Raw genomic sequence first — 11447 nt, forward strand, 5'->3', positions numbered from 1 at the left:
GCCCACGAGTACCACAGCTACGTGTTCCACGAGCACTCATCGTATTTACAGGTTTATCTACATTACAAAGTTTTATGTATCAGTTTTAGTGTTTTATACTTCAAATAAGTATCGAAAGGGATTTTAGAAATTTTAGGAATTTTTTAGTCTCTAACTAACTCAATACACTCAATACAGTTTTAATCGTCTTGGGGATTACAGGATCGGAGCTGGAGACTCGGTATTCCACAAGCTTATTTTTCAAATTTATAAATAAACTTTACTCAGAAAATAGTTTTTTTGCAAACGCAACTTTGAACCCTACGTTTTCACAGCCCGAGTTTTGTAACCTGACTCTAATACCACTAAATGTAACAACTCAAACATGGCCTGGACGTTATGACTGAATCTGGAGTGATTATGATAAATGGTTTGAAATCTAACTTTTGTTTATTAAAAATAGCGCGAATCTTTGTTACTCAAAAAGCCCGTTTTATTAGGAAATCATATTGGTCATACCTTTTCAATTAAAATCGTTATTTTTTTTACAATTTCTAAATAAATCAAATATTTTGCAGCGGAATTTCTTAGAACATTTTATTTTGGAAAACCGAGTTTGTTTTGTCAAAAACTGTTGATTGCAGAAAAATAGTCATTTTCATAAAGTTATTTTATAGTGTGTCATGCCAAAAATCCAAAAATAAAAATCCAAAACTAAAATGATCCCAAATGGTCAGAGGGTCAAAAATTTACAAAATTCTCAAATCAGAATTTTTAAATAAGTCAAATTTAAGCAAATAGAGTTTACGAAATTGTGAACATAACTGAGCTCCCGTTGCACTGACCCGCCTAAGCCTGACGATTACCTGAAAATGACATACAAACAGAGAGAGTTTTTATAACTCAGTGTGTAACTTAACAGAAACATAATTACAAATTTAATACATAGCAAAACAAATACTGACGAATGTCTCATTCAGAATTAGAGTTATATGCAAATTAAAATCCTACCCCCATCTACTACACACCATCTCCGACCATCCCAACACACCATGTAGGGTATTAAAGAGCCATCCAGCCCTACACACCACTGAGTGTCGACATGACACTTTTCAGAATATTTGCAGCTATGCTATCAGTATAATAGGCGAGGTATTGCCTCTTTCAAAACACTTGCTCCACGTAATATACGTCCCACCTTATAGTTAGATATAAACAGAAATTAGAGATACCAGAATTTACATATCATACAAGCTCATATAACAGATGTAGAACATGCTTTATACATAACAGATCATACATATCGCATCAAAATACATGAATTCAAACGTTATTTAGGTCAAGTTTCATACTAACAGATTAGCAAAATTCATGCTTTATAGTTTATATAACCACATACCGACCCCACAGAAGCCTCATAGTCGATCGGGACGACATGTACGACCCTAGAGAAAAATTCTAAATTTTGGGCCCACAAGCACCTTTGTGGCCTACACGGCCCACAATGGCCTAGGCCGTTTGTGACGGCCTAGTAGACAGCCGTGTGGCGTCGATAGTCCCCAATTTTGGCTTTCACCCTTCGCTATTTTTTGGATTTCTAGTTACACACCTTGACTGATATTGATGCGAAAACACCTACGAGACTTTTCGAGCTTATACGCATCCATTAAAACCCAAATTAATGACGTACATGAGTGAATTAAAATACACACCCACGATTACTTCCAAAAACAATACCAAACAAACCACTTAAAATTAAAGAATGTAATAACACCTTACCACAAAATGAACAGTAGCCACACACATGAATCAAGTCGCCAGAGGAAAACCCAATGATTCTCAATCTTCTCCTATAACGCATTAGATTTAACTTAATTAACACATGACCCAAAATTTGATAGTACCTTATTGCTTCAAATCCCCCAACACCAACTGACAACCTTTGACAAAAGCATAGAAAATGAAAAGAAAGGAAACGTTACTTACACAGACGAAGTATCAACGAATTAAACACGACCACCACCCACAAATGAGAACCGCAATAAACCACAACCCAAAAAGCCAAAGAGATTTGAGAAAAAAAGAAAAAGAATAAAGAAAAGAACTTCAAAGAACAAAGTTCAATTCTTTTCTTGGAATAAAAAATAGAATCTAACAAAATGGGACTATGGGAAACGTGAACAATAGGGAAAATGGATTATTATTGTTTAAAAATCTTCCTATTATTTTCAAATAAACTAAAATAAAAATAACAAATTAATAACAATAAAAAATTATTAGCCATCCTTATCCATCCACTAACGCTATAATTTTGGTCATGCGGAACTCGAACATCCCATCTCAACACATTCAAAGCACTTCACCATTGAAACAGTCACTTACTTGTAACAAAATTTAACAAATAAAAGTTTATATTTTTGGGATGTTACAATTGATAATGGGCTAGTTAAATCAAGCTCCCATGATAAAAAAAAATTTATAAAAATCAAAAGAAAATGGATTAGGGACTTGAATTTTGGTCGATAGTTTAAGCTCTAAAAGAGTGGTGTTTGGTTCTTCAAACATGCACGAACGGTGGAAGAATATTATGAATTCATCTTTCTTTCCACTATAAACTATTTATACTTTAACTAATTCTTAATTTAATCTTAATTAATTAAGTTAACATGGTTTACTTAATTAATTACTATTTACTTAAGCTTAATGAAATCCATCATTATCATCCACTAACACCTATTTAAAATTGGTTTACTAACCATTTTTGTCATTTGGATAATTGCTATCTAGGTCAATTATCCAGGTCACCGAGTCTTCTCCTAATTAAAAGTCTATAACGATTGAACTTTTAGAATTTAGTCCCTGAGTCTTAATTAATTACTTTTTCGACTAAATTACTTCACTGAATTTCAATATACTTTCTTAATAACTCAGTAAATATTTTTATTTTATGTTTATAGACTTGGTTTACTGAAAAGGGGTTCTAAAACTGTATTTTTCGACACCACTGAATTTTGGGTCATTACATACAAGTGTAAATGAGTTTTGAAATTTATTTTTAATATTTTAGAAATGATTTGAAACATATTGGTACCATATGGTGTTGTTTGAACATGTTTTGGAGTGTTTTAAGCTTATTTTTTAGATTTGAGGACCTAGGGTTCGGTATTGATACCATTGGTATCGCTACCCAACTTAGTATAATGTAAAATTCAATAGTAAAAGGACTAAATTTTGCATTTCGAGTCATTAAATACTAATAGGGGAACAACTAAATCAAAAAACAATTGTTCAAAGCCCATCGACTTAAAACGAGCCTTGGATATTACCACAGTCAACAGAATAATTACATGCAAATCTAAATTCATAAATTTCAAATAAACATACAATTACTACATATATTATGTATCACAAGAAAAACTGAGGCTAAATCGAGCTTATGAAAGCTCTAACATTAACTTGGGAACGAACAGTGATCAAATTGTAACATTTTCAAAATGTAAAAGCACTCATGAAAAGCAAGGGTCAAACGATCGTGTGTCTAGGCCATGTAACTCACTGAAACCGTATAGATCAAAATACCAAAATTTTATCAAAAGTCACACAGCCGTGTGGCTGAGCCGTGTAACAAATTGAGGTTGTGTGAAATCTAAACGACCAAAGCTATAGCACTCACACGGGCGTGTGGTTAGACAGTGTAACAAATAGGGACCATTTCGTACAAATGCATTCTAATTACTAGTGAGCACACAACCGTGTCACCCATCTGTGTGTGACACACGACAATGTGTCATCCTGTGTGGTGTAAAATAGCCCATTTGATACTTGTTACAAATCCAACTTTTAAAAGTGACTAAAAATGCATTTTGGCCATTATGCACTTGTTCAAAACATACCAAATTCCATGACAAAAACACATCTTATAATCATCTAATCGTTTCACAATCACTATGCCACAATTGGCACTAAATTACAACAATGAACATACCAAATTCCATAACTCTTGTTCATTTCATATCACAAGATAGTTCATGTGCACAAAACCTATTATGATTAACCATCCATATTTGCACAGCAAAATACCTAGAATATGAACATGACAATTCATCACATCTTCATATCTAAATAAACATATCATTTCAAACACATTAACTCCATCTTTTAAACTCAATTGAACATTCATATGCTTCATCAAGCTTAACTAATATGCTACCAAAATAGTCCATTCACAAGTTATAAACATAGCTCATCACAAATTCATCAAGCTGGAACGACTGAAATGTGCAAGTGTACACAATCGCAACAAGTAATAAAGTGACAAGTAAATGTCGAGTTATCGTACCCACAAGGACTGTGAAAAGAATTATTTATGAATGCAATTTTAAAACACTTTGGTGAAGAAAAATATTTTGATTTGAGGAGGTGATTAAAAACTAGGATTTTAACTAAGTAAAATAAATAAAAATAAAATAAAAGTTCCAATGCACGATTTCAAAAGATGATTTTAATTAAGATGACATAGTTGTGTTAGATTAATTACATTTCTTAACTTAGAATTACTAAACTCATGTTTATGTTGTTAGGAATAAATTCACATCAACTCGGTAATTTGCTAACTTATGAACATACTTACTTACCAAAATCTATTTATCTCTTGACTATATCTCTATGTCAATTCAACCGATTAAACAAATCTAATAAGCAAATGTGTTAATGCACATACATACTTATGAAATTAAAATAATCTCTTGTACATATCTCTATGTCAATTCAAACAATTAGTTCAATCTCATAAGCACATAAAAGATTACGTGAGGTAACAATGTATTTCTACCTTGAAACAGTTTAATCACAATAATCTTGCAAGTTATGCAAGGGTAATATATCGCTAGATACCGTTGCTAAATTAGGGCCTGATCTGCAGTGCTTAAAAAAAGCACTTCTGGCTCCAAAAGCACTTTTGAAAGAAAAGTTGTGCTAAACAAGTTCCTTTTGGCTGAAATTTTTAGCTTTTTAGAAGTGCTTTTCAAAAGCACTTCTGAAAAGTAGAAGCTAATTTTTTTAGCTTTTCCTCTCCCAAAAGCATTTTTAGTGCTTAATTACTTTTTCACCCCTCCAATAACATAGTACTTTCCATTTTTTTCTTTTTGGTGCTTAATTACAAATGTGTTAAAATTATTAATTAAAAATAAAAATATATTTTTTAAAATACTAATTAAAAATATTTAATGGTTATATTTAAATATTTAAAATATAGTTTATATATGCTAAATAAATTTTATAAATAATTAATATTTATTGCTTAAAATATTTAAAATTTATATTTCATATATTAAAATGTTAACAACAAGTTATAATATTTTTTATATTTTTACTAAAATATATTAATATTAACTAAGATAAATATTATTTAAATGTATATTTGTTACTTGATAATAACATGTCTAAAATGGACATTTTATTTCTCAAAAGCACTTTTTGAGAGTAACGCTAAACACTCAAATTTTAAACCAAACTTTTCAAAAGCACTTTTCCACCTCACTTTTCAAAAGCACTTTTCAAAAGCATTGCCAAATTAGCCCTTAACCCTCAGCTACCTTAGATGATTAAACATGCATTGATTAAGTATCGTGTTAGTTAATTACAATTTCAATCTGTTTAAATAATTAATCTGTTAGTTACCTTAAAATTGTAATGCAAGAATAACTTAGTCATGATTTTACTTAATCAAACATCTTACCGAGGCCTATAACAACACAAACACAATTTTAATAAATTAAGTAGACAAAATGCAATCAACCTAACACGAATTAAATTTAATCCATATTAATTAAATTAAACATATCAACATCACAAATATTCATAGACATTTTCATCATAACAACAACAAAATTAAAAGGATAGGGAACAAGAATCAAATCCGGTAATCCTCCGAGGCTTGACTAATTTGCTCCACTCCTCCTTCTCCGCTTGTTCTTGTTGAAATGAGGCCTCCATGAACACTTGAATGCTGCTCCAAATGGTGTTTGATTGAATCTTTTTCAAGAGGTGAAACCGACAAGGGAATAGGGGAAAGAAATGAGGAAAATTGGAACAGAATGAAGAAAGAAAAATGACAGAGAAGTGAAGAGATGAGAAGGGTTGAGATGTGTTTGAAATGAGCAGCCAATGGGGGTATTTATAGGTTGAGTAGACTGCTAAAAATATAAAAAATCAGCAGCCATAGAGTCCCCCCATGGCCGGCCACACATGTGGCAAGTTTGAAGGTTTCAAACTTGTTATTTTAAGGTAGGGGAAATTTTAGGAAGGCATGATAAGTAGAGGGGTTTGAATGAAAATTCAAGGAGTCTCCAAGGGCTGTTTTGTAAGCAAAATAATCAGCCAAACAAGTTGACTGGGTTAGCATGTGGGACGGTTTTGGGAAGCCCAGTGCTCAGTTGGATCAGTTTTCTCGGTTCAGCTCAATTGGGCCTCTTTTCATAATTAATTAATAATAATTTTTAACCCAAAATAAATTGGATTAAAATTAAAATTAATTACATTATGAATTAATATTCATAATTTGGACTGTCTTTGGCTAAAAAATTAATTCGCCTTGATGCTTCAAAAAAATCGCTTCTCGATTTTGCGCTTCTAGCAGTGTTTGTCGAGCCAATTTTTGCCCTTTGTGCAAATCTGTCAAAAATAATCAAAATTAATCAAAATTTATTATAAAATTAATTAAAATTAAACATGTTAATAATTTAAGTACAATTTAATTATTTTATAATTATTATATATTTTTTGACAAGAATTACTACGAATTTGCATGAATTTGAGTTTAAAAGGGAATGAAAAAGTGTGTATTTTTGTGTTTCGACACCCCCAAACTTAATTCATTGCACGCCCTGAGCAATGCACAAATTGAAAAGAATTTCTCGGAAGCACCTTTGAAAAATTCCTTCAGAACAACATTCTCCCAAAAATTATGAATTTAGTATACTTATGTTCAAGAACAAGAATTTTGAGATTTACACTACTTAAGTATACATATCATTCAAATTAATTTCAATTATTATTATGATAGAAACAATAGACTAAATTCTTACTCAATAAAGACATGTTCAATCCCTACCAATATGATTTTATTCCCTTATTTAAGATTAACCTACAATCATCAAGTTTAATTTATGCCTTCATATATTGAGCATAGCAATTTCTCTCCACTAATGCAGGCAGCATAGAAACTTGAATCAATAGGTCTTTTAAATAGGTTGTAATGTGGCTAGGCTAGGGGTAGGTAAAAGATAGATAAATTTAGGCTTAAAACCCTAAACTCAGCTTCAATCTGACCTTCGGAATATTTACCTTCAATATACCAACTTATTTTGCTCGCACATGCTCATTTGTACATCTATTTTCCTTCAAGTATGTATGCTCTTCTCTTCTTTTTCTTTTTTTTCTTTTCTTTTCTTTTTTTCTTTTCTTTTTTTTATGAGCATTTTGTTGTATGTACTACAATTTTTTGAGCATTTGATGCTTCTTTTCAACTCCCCCAAACTTATTTTCAAGGAATGTTCTGAATAGTACTAAGTCTAGTGTTTGGGACAATTTAAAGATAATTAAGATAAAAGTGATGGCTAAATATTGCAAGGGTTCAAATAAAATTAGGAAATATAGTCTCAAAGTTGGGTTTCAAGGGATAAAATCTCATCAAGGTTGGCTTGAAAGGCTCAAACGGTCCAAACAAAAGTTGTTTAAATCATTTTCAGCATTCCATGTTTCCTAGGATTTCGCCTCAAGAAACTACTAAGTCAATTCTAGAGACTTAAACTTTCATGCATGCCTAACTTTCTTAAGGAACTAAAAATTTTATGGTATGATTTGCATGCTTTATTAAGAGTAAATTTATTCATGATTCAGCCAACATAGCAATTATTGAAATAATACAATTTTATTCATTATGAAGTTTAGAATACTTAACAAAATTTCAAATTTTTGAACAAAATATATCCTAATCATAATTACAAAAAAAAAATTATTCTGAGAGGAAATAATTTCAATTTTTTGGTCCCCCTACTTAAGATGAACAATGTCATCATTGTTAGAAGTGAATAGATACTATACACCAAGTAGGATTCTAAAAAAAAGGAGGTGAGTCAATTTGCCTGCTTAAGTACCAACCTCTCTTTACATCCAATCCTAGACATGTATATATCTATTGCCACACTTTGTACTTTGCAACTTGTTCATTTTTATTTATGATTTTCACCTCTTGTTTTATTATGCGAAAAATAAAAATCCTAATAGAACCTAATCCTAAAACATTAAATAACATAGGAAATAAAATGAAATAAAGTAAAGATCTCCCATTTTTATTCATTTGTAGATCTCTCAGAATCTGACTCATCTTTTTCCTTCCTCGACATTGGAGTCCATGGTTCGAGTATAAAGTCTGGAAATTTAGGCACAAAAACAAACGGGTTATGAAATATATTTTTTAAATGCATCTCTAATTGAGTCATCCCGTATTTTTTAGTATCTCTAGTAATCTTGTTGCTGAAACTACATGTGTTGCAGCATAACCATTATACCAAACTATTCACTTTGTGGAATGGTGCTAAATAAAGGGACTCTCAGCGTCGAACTTAGGAAATCTATTAAGGGTGGTTTCAATTTTGGGCAAATGGGTGAGTAGCTAAGGGTAAGGTTTAGAGTTGAAGAGGGTGGCAATTTTAAGGATAGTTTAGGTGCGGTAGTTGGTGACTTCAAATGAAGGCGTTTGGGGTGGTGATTCAGGGAGTTAAGCGCTGCAACATTAAGGGGTTAAGTGAGATGCACTATTTGGCTACTTGGGAGTGGCGGTGGAGCAAGGTAAAGGTTATAGGTTTGTGCAGAAAAAGGTTGAATATTTCCCTTCCTAGTAGTATCTTAAGCCCAATGGCAGCTCCTTTTGGATCCTAAGCTCTTGTACTTAAAGTAAACTAAAAAAACTCAAAGAAATTAGTGCTTGGGTTAAAAGTTGACCCTTTATTTAACAAAACAAATACTTAAATTCTTCAGCCTACTTAGAAAAATATTTTTGAAAAATTACATTAAATTAAACTCCCAGGAAAGACTGGAGGGTTCACAGATGGTCTCGCTTAAGTCTCAATCTCTTAGACAGAGTTTTAATTAATGTAATGAACCAAAGAAAATTTTATCTAAGTTTACCATTTTATTCAAATAAGAAAAAAAACCAAAAATATAAAATAACAATAGAGAAAGTGAAGAGAACTCCCTCCATTTTATTCAGGATCGTCATTGAACATGGTGGTGTCAAATGGCCATTTGTCATACCAATCATAACCATCTAGGAAGTAATCATATTCTTTCCTATCAAATCTATCCACAATCTTATTAGGGAAAGAAATCATGTAATGATCTTTCCTGGTGGTCTTGCTTAACTTCTTGTAATTCCTACAAATCCTCCAACCCGTGACTCGAATATCTATAATATTTCATCCGACACCCTTCTTGTGCTTTTCCAAAACAACAAATGACTCTTATTCTTGATTCTTGGTGAACTCATCTAAAATCATGATAGGTACAAATGGAGATAAACCCAATTAATCATATTTTAAATAATGAGGCAAAGTCTTCAGTTTCAATTCGATTGGCTCTTCAATCAACACTTTTGGTTGTGTGTACTCCTGAGATAATAACTCTAATGATTCTAGTGGAACTTTCTGAGTGAATCCCTTCATTTAGCTTCTAACAAAGCCAAACATTCCCCATCGTCGTCATCACTTGGTGAATCTACTAGTAGAATACATTCTAACGGATCATCTACAAAATTGACTCCAGCTCTATAGAAGCCAGCGATTTCATCTTGGAAATAGCAGAACAATCTTCAACTACATATAGTCATTAAAAGACACCTCGTCATCAAAAATTTCTTTAACCTGAGTATCTCGTTGCTGCTTTTGGAATCGTTGAGGATATGGCAATGGTGGAATATTAGCTTTAACCGGACAACTCTTCTGTAGAAATTTTTCTGCATCTGACAAGGGTGTTAGATAATTAGAACTAACTAGTTTAGAGTTTATCTCATCAAGGATCATTGAATCTGACTTCTATGATACAGGATTTTCAACACTTGGTTGAACTTCTTCTTTGTCTTGAACTACAACAGGCTCATCTTGAACCTTAACCACTTTGGGCTCCAATGTCTTTCCATTTGGCAGAAATACTGCTTTACAATGTTCTGTGCCCAAAATTCTTGGATTTTCTATGTCGCTCAGCCAAATACCTTGGGGTTTATTTCGATGCTTATTGGTTAGCTACCCATTTGATTCTCCAGATTTCTTAAAATGGTATCATTCTTCATTATGTATATCTTCAGCGGATTCTCAAGATCACTTGAAGATTCGATTGGTGGTGCTTGTTGCAATTGTTGAGAATATTTCGACGGATAGTTTAGTCGAAATGGCATAACATAGTCGCTTTGGTCCACCCATTGATTACACTATGGAGAAATTGGATGATTCTGCCATGAAGAGTTGTAAAAATTTGATGCGGACCATTCCAATTCTGATTTCTTATGTAATAATTTGACTCTTGATTCGATAAGGAATTTTCAAAGAAATGCCCATCTCCACAGTATTCACAAGAAATATTCTCGAACTAGTTCGACTGCTGACTTGAAAAATTACCATTGAAACCATTAACAATTATGTTCTTAAGCATAGAAGACATAGAGGATACCTGGGCTGCCAAAGAAGCAAGTGTGTCTGCTTTATGTACTCCTGCTGCTCGTCTTTCTAAGCCTGCTCGGTTGGTTGGCCACTGATAGTTATTGCTGGGAATTTGTTAAATAATCTCGTAAACATTGTTATAAGACTTAGAAAGAAGGGTTCCATTTGTCGAAGCATCCACCATCATTCTAGTATGAATTTTGAGACCAATATAGAAAGTCTCCATTTGAACGCAGCAAGGAATGTCATGATAAGGGCTCTTTCATAATAAATCTTTGAATCGCTCTCATGCCTCATATAAAGATTCTACATCAAGTTGCTAAAATGAAGTGATTTCATTTCGGATCTTGGCGGCTAAAGATGGAGGGAAATATTTCATTAAGAAGCGTTCAACCAACTATTACCATGTAGTTATAGAAACAGACAGTAGGGAATTCAACCACGCTTGTGCTCTATCTCTTAAGGAGTATGGAAATAATCTCAGTCACAAGGAGTCCTCCGTCACCCCGATTAGTTTAAATGAGTCACTCACTTCCATGAATAGCCGAAGATGAAGATGTGGATCTTTAGTAGGAATCCCACTAAATTGACCCATATTTTGCAACATTTGGAATATGACCAACTTCAACTAGAATTGTTGTGCCTCGATTTTGGGTCTCCTAATACTCAGATTGAGCTCATTGAATAGAGAAATGACATATTGTTGAATGGCACAATTTCTGTCATCGGCAACAATGATCGGATTGTGAGTATTTT

The 11447-nt window shown here is 32.5% G+C and overlaps 1 non-coding gene across 1 annotated transcript; it reads left to right on the forward strand.

Annotated features, from left to right (window-relative positions):
* The first annotated feature begins 10933 nt into the window (after positions 1 to 10933).
* On the forward strand, positions 10934 to 11040 carry LOC128040187 (small nucleolar RNA R71). Its single transcript, XR_008194845.1, has one exon. It is a non-coding gene; the product is annotated as a small nucleolar RNA R71 (small nucleolar RNA).
* The last annotated feature ends 407 nt before the right edge of the window (positions 11041 to 11447 follow it).

Source organism: Gossypium raimondii, chromosome 3 (assembly GCF_025698545.1).
Source record: "Gossypium raimondii isolate GPD5lz chromosome 3, ASM2569854v1, whole genome shotgun sequence".
Taxonomy (NCBI): Eukaryota; Viridiplantae; Streptophyta; class Magnoliopsida; order Malvales; family Malvaceae; genus Gossypium; species Gossypium raimondii.